We start from the raw sequence: 6,714 nt of genomic DNA, 5'->3' as shown, positions 1-6,714 counted from the left end.
TGTGCTGGCGGACACCCACAGACGTCAACGTGCTGATATGTGTACTGATGAACAGCCACGGATGTCCTGTGTGTGCTGACGGACACACACGGACACACACACGGACAGCTGCGGACGTTCTTTATGTGCTGACAGACACACACGAACGTCATGTGTGTGCTGACGGACACCCACGGACGTCATGTGTGTACTGAACAGACATCCCTTGTGGGCCAAAATCACCTGAAGTGTCCACGGGAAGGGCCAGTGTGCTGAGTCCAAAGAACAGCATGCTGATATGTATACTGATGGACAGCCAGGAACGTCCTGTGTGTGCTGACGGAAACACACGGACACACGCAGACAGCCACAGACGTCCTATGTGTGCTGACAGACAGCCACAGACGTCCTATGTGTGCTGGCGGACAGCCACGGACGTCCGGTGAATAAACAGCCCACGTGGGCCAAAATCATCCAAACAGTCCACTGGATGGGCCAGCTTGCTGAGTTCGAGGACCAACGTGCTGATATGTGTACTGATGGACAGCCACGGACGTCCTGTGTGTGCTGACGGAGACACAAGGACACACACGGACAGCCACAGACGTCCTATGTGTGCTGACAGACACACACGAAGGTCCCGTGTGTGTTGACGGACAGCCATGGACGTCCTGTGTGTACTGAACAGACAGCCCACATGGGCCAAAATCACCCGAACAGTCCACGGGAAGGGTCAGCGTGCTGAGTCCAAGGACCAACGTGCTGATATGTGTACTGATGGACAGCCACAGACGTCATGTGTGTGCTGACGGACACACACAGACAGGCACGGACGACCTGTGTGTGCTGACGGACACACACGGACGTCCTGTGTGTGCTGACGGACGACACCCACGGATGTCCTGTGTGTACTGAACAGACAGCCCACGTGGGCCAAAATCACCCGAACAGTCCACGGGAAGGGCCAGCGTGCAGAGTCCAAGGACCAGCGTGCTGATATGTTTACTGATGGACAGCCATAGACGTCCTGTGTGTGCTGACGGAGACACACAGACACACACTGACACACACGGACAACCATGGATGTCTTGTGTGTGCTGATGGACAGCCACAGACGTCCTGTGTGTACTGAACAGACAGCCCACATGGGCCAAAATCACCTGAACAGTCCACGGGAAAGGCCAGCGTGCTGAGTCCAAGGACCAGCGTGCTGATATGTGTACTGATGGACAGCCACGGACGTCCTGTGTGTGTTGACGGACACACACGGACACACACAGACCCACACGGACAGCCACGGACGTCCTATGTGTGCTAACGGACAGCCACGAACAGCCACGGACGTACTGTGTGTGCTGGCGGACACCCAGGGACGTTCTGTGTGTACTGAACAAACAGCCCACGTGGGCTAAAATCACCCAAACAGTCCCCGGGATGGGCCAGCGTGCTGAGTCCAAGGACCAACGTGCTGATATGTGTACTGATGGACTGCCACGGACGTCTTGTGTGTGCTGGCGGACACCCACAGACGTCCTTTGTGTACTGAACAGACAGCCCACGTGGGCCAAAATCAGCCAAACAGTCCACGGGAAGGGCCAGCGTGCTGAGTCCAAAGACCAACGAGCTGATATGTGTACTGATGGACAGCCACAGACGTCCTGTGTGTGCTGACGGAAACACACTGATACACACGGACTGCCACAGATGTCCTGTGTGTGCTGGCGGACACCCACGGACGTCCTGTGTGTACTGAACAGACAGCCCACGTAGGCCAAAATAACCGGAACAGTCCACAAGAAGGGTCATCATGCCGAGTCCAAGGACCAACGTGCTGATATGTGTACTGATGGACAGCCACGGACGTCCTCTGTGTGCTGAAGGACACATACAGACACACACAGACAGCCACAGACGTCATGTGTGTGCTGACGGACAGCCACGGACAGCCACGGACGTCCTGTGTGTGTTGGCGGACACCCACGGACGTCCTGTGTGTACTGAACAGACAGCCCACGTGGGCCAAAATCACCCAAACAGTCCACGGGAAGGGCCAGCGTTCTGAGTCCAAAGACCAACGTGCTGATATGTGTACTGATGGGCAGCCACAGACGCCCTGTGTGTGCTGACGGGAAAACACGGACACACACGGACAGCCACGGACGTCCTGTGTTTGCTTGCGGACACCCACGGACGTCCTGTGTGTACTGAACAGACAGCCCATGTAGGCCAAAATCACCCGAACAGTCCAAGGGAAGGGTCAGCGTGCTGAGTCCAAGGACCAACGTGCTTATATGTGTACTGATGGACAACCACAGACGTCCTCTGTGTGTTGAAGGACACACACGGACAGCCACAGACGTCATGTGTGTGCTGACGGACTCCCACGGACGTCCTGTGTGTACTGAACAGACAGCCCACGTGGGCCAAAATCACCCGAACAGTCCACGGGAAGGGCCTGATGATGGAATTCACCAAACTGAAGCTTGGCTTTACCGCACTGTTTGTTATTCTAAGACCAACAATCGAGCCAGAATCCGAAACGGACGTACCAATTCTTCTCCAGTCCATCGCAACTCAATTCTGTACTGTACCGCACGTACTGCCCGTACGACCAGTTTGAGGCTTCATCAATACCCATGTCCAGACGATCGAATTCACCAAACTGGAGCTCGTATTTCCCGTACTGATTGGCATTTTAAGAGCAACGGTCAAGACAGATTTGGATTCGGACGAGTGGAACTCAAGATAGGCCGTGACACTTTAAAACTGGCTACTTTGGACTGTCCTGCTTGTGTACTGGCCCAGTCCGTAGGACATGCTTCAGGACACAATGAACCTGGACGGAATTTGAAGGGTTTTTCACCAGTCAAAGTGTGATTTCGTGCCTTGACCAGATCTGGTCAATTTTATCATTTTCTATGTTTAGATTTCCCACAATTTTCTTTAAGTCCTTTGACTAGAACTTCTATATAATGTAACCATCAGATCTGAATAAGATAAATTCTTTTTGCTTTCATTCTTTTGAATTTTTACTCTCTTTGTTCTTTGTTTAGAACACTTCTTAGTTTCTTGGTGAGGTTATCTCCAAGTTTTGATCCTTCTTTTGTTGGACCGGTGCGTCACATCCGAGAACGATCGAAGTCTGGTAGTATCTTTGGGCTATTCCGCAACCCTTAGTGTCACCCCTCGATCCATCAGTTCTCAATCCTCTCGGATCTGAGTTCATATCAACCTTACCGAAAGAGTCATCCTTATTTTGGTTCTATCAAGTGGTATAAGAGCCACTCTTCCGGTATTGTCTATTTCATTCATCTTTCCCATCTTCTATTTTCTTATAAACACTTCTTCTTCTACCTTTCTTAAATCTGGGCCCCTCATTACCATCCATATAAAAAAAAAGATTTACGATTTGATTCAAAAAAGAAAAAAAATATAGAATAAGTTCAAAGTTTCTTTTGTGGATTGGTGGTGGAAGAGAAAGTCTGCTGGCTGAGGAGAAATCCAGCCTTTGAGGTGGTTAAAACGGATTTCAAAAATCAAAAAAAAAAAAATCTCTTATCTTTCTATCTTCAGAAATTCCCTTGTTTGCTTGGATTTGCCCATTGAGATTCTTTGATTTGTTCTCTTAGAACATTGAGTAGAAACTTGTGTGTGATCACCTAAATCTGAGAGAAACACTTGAGTGGGTGAGGATAAACACTTGAGTGTGTGAGGATTTATCTAACCTTTGTGTTGAGTAATTATTTCAGGAATAAGATGTTTGGTCTTCACTGGAGAAATACCAAGGAGAAAGCCTCACGACCATCAGCCTCTAATTATTTTGATGAGTGTGTTAGTGTGCAGGAAAAACCAAACAGGTGGAGCAATGAGCATGTCAATACATCCAAAGGTGAATCTGATCCAAGAAGGCGATTGCTTCAGTTTGATGTCCAACAATTTTGTGACAACTTTGTGAAGGGTGTGGACAAAGCCCTCAAGGACGTCAGCAAGAGCCAAAAGAAGAGCACATCCACACGTGCCCCAGTAGCTGAGCCATCCTTTTCCATCAGTAAGAAAACCCAAGGTGAATCTGAAAATTGTTTTGAAGAATTTAAAGATTTTTCAGATTCTTCACCCATATTTGATGAAACTGATGAAGAACCAATTGAAAGTTTGATGTCTTGTGAAGAAAGTTGTGATCTTCCTTATCTTGAATCTGAGTTTATAAATGATAATGAACAGGTTAATAATGTAGAACTAACTGTTTTGCAACCGGAGCATCCGAGTAGCCTTGTTTTGTCTCAACAGGTTTTTGAGGAAGAGCCACTGGATATTCCACATCAGTGCCCATGTCTTGACACTTGGATATCTTTGGATGAAGTCCCAGAACCTATCTTTGATGTGGAGGACAAACCTGATCCAGTCTTTGATGAAGAAGCAACAAGCATCATATCTACCTTTATGGAGAGCCATCTTTGCTTTGATTCCGGCACAACTATTGTTCCTTCGTCTCCTGCCCCTTTGCTTCCTGATCTTCAAGAGCACTGTGAGAAATCTGAATTAGTTATTTCTCTGTCTGACATGTTTGATAAGATCAGTTCTCTTGATGTGATTCGTTTTGGTCTTGATAAGATAAAAGAAAATTGTTTTTCAAAATCTGTTTTTGGAAACATGATTAATTCTTTTAAAATCTTTGAACCTGATAAATTTTTTGATCAGCAACGTTTTCAAACTGACCTTGGCATCAGTTCTGAAATTATTTTGAGCTTTGATCAGTCCCTGGAACAAATCAAAGTTTTTGATCATTTTGAAAAGTATCTTGAGCTTGATTTGAAACAAACTGATTTTTGTGCTACAAAATCTTTTGATTTGTTTGTTTTCAAAGAAAATAGCTTTGATCTGAACTCTTCTAGGCATAGACTGATCACTGATGATTTGTTTGCATCTTCTCTGGACTTGGACGATTTCTTAATTAAAAAAATGCAGGAACAGAATTCACTTGAAACTGAAACTGGTTTTTGTGAACTTGATTTTTGTGATTCTGTTTTGCAGCCTGATCTCTTGAGTTTTGAAACTGATAAGACTTGGCATTTTATGAGATCATTTCGTGATAATGGTGTTGTCTTGAGTTCTGATGAAATTTTGGTTTACAACACATTCTTTGAGAAATGCCTTGAACTTTTGATAAATGATTCTCAAACTGAACTTAAGCTTGTGTGTTCAGATGTTGGGAAGGATATGCCCATCTTGAAAATGAATATTGTTGTTGCATATCTTGATAAAATTCTTGTATGTAATATATAATTTGATAAGCACCTTGAAAGGCTGAAAAATGTGCAATTTGTTCTTGGAAAAGATATCTTGATTTGTGATTTGAACAAATATTTATCTTGCACATTTGATCCTGGTCTTTTAGTGTTTATTTTGAGTATACAGGAAAGACAGGTTCAGCCTCTAAGAATTGAAAGCATTGACCGTGCCCAACAGCCTGAGTTTTGGAGAAGCTTTGTTGAAACCGGCTACCTTGATGCCAGCGACAGAGGTTCAGTCCAAGAAGGATATCGCAACAGTACGAAGGTCTTTTGTCTTGAATCCAATTTTAAAAGAAAGCCAACTCATCAAGGATTCACTGAGGCTTGGAATCGCATGAAAATCTTCACGGATGAGAAGCTATGAATTTTCCAAACCGGAGGTTCTTCAGTCCATCTATCCGCGAGTACCAGATTTCTAAAGGAGATTCATGCCCCATAAAGAATCGGCCTGAGCCAAAACCGATCCTCCATGAACCAAAGGTGTTTCCTCAGTCATTCTCCTGTCTAAACCAAAAGCACTTTAAGGATCATGAGTTGATTGCCTCTACTCTTCATGAAAATATTTTGAAACCGAGAATTTCAAAAAGAAAACATATTCTTACTTGGTTGAAAAACGTTTTGCTCAAACCTTTTCATGAATTGATTTCATTGAGCTGTGCTTTGAAAGAGATTTGGTGTAGGAAAAAGCATGAACTAAAATTTCTTAGGCCAAAGAATTCTTTTGATTTCGTTCATGATGATAATTTTTCAAATTTGGCATTGTCTCTTTCTTTTCCTGACCGTTTATCAGCTTGGCCTAATTTAAAAATTGATAAACCAATTTTTGGTGATCAGCTTACTTGTTTGATGCTTGCCCACGTGCTTGATGATTATCCTAAGGGCTTGGATCCTGATCTTGATGTCCTAAAGATAGAGAAACCTTTTGATTATTTCTTTGGCAGATTTGATGTGGTTTCTCTAGTTGCTTTGAATAAACATGATAAGCATGATAGTTTCTAAGGAGAGCAAGCACCAATGGACGCCAAAGTACTTGGAATTCCTTGATAAAAATGACTTCAAAACTCCAAGGAAGTTTCTGTCCACTCTATTCATTTACTGAATTTCCCTTGAATTTTAATTCCTTTGTATCTGATTTATCTCTTTTTGATATAGGTACATTGGATTTGAGGACAAATCCTTTTGAAGAAGGAGGGAATGATAGACTGCGGTCCACGGATCAGTACATGGAGCCGAACCAGCATGGAGATCAGAACGTTCTGAAGATTTCAACTGAGGTTCATGTTTTTCACCATACTGACCAGACTGACCGGACACTGTATTGGACTGTCCCACATGCATCCGGATCGGAGCTTTGGCTGGAACCATGGCCAGATGATCGATTTCACTGTACTGGATTTTGTCTTCACCTTCCTGTTTTCCATTTGATGAAGAAGAGTCGAGACGG

Source organism: Brassica napus, unplaced genomic scaffold (assembly GCF_020379485.1).
Source record: "Brassica napus cultivar Da-Ae unplaced genomic scaffold, Da-Ae ScsIHWf_1896;HRSCAF=2540, whole genome shotgun sequence".
Lineage (NCBI taxonomy): Eukaryota > Viridiplantae > Streptophyta > Magnoliopsida > Brassicales > Brassicaceae > Brassica > Brassica napus.
Note: the sequence above shows the minus strand (reverse complement) of the source record.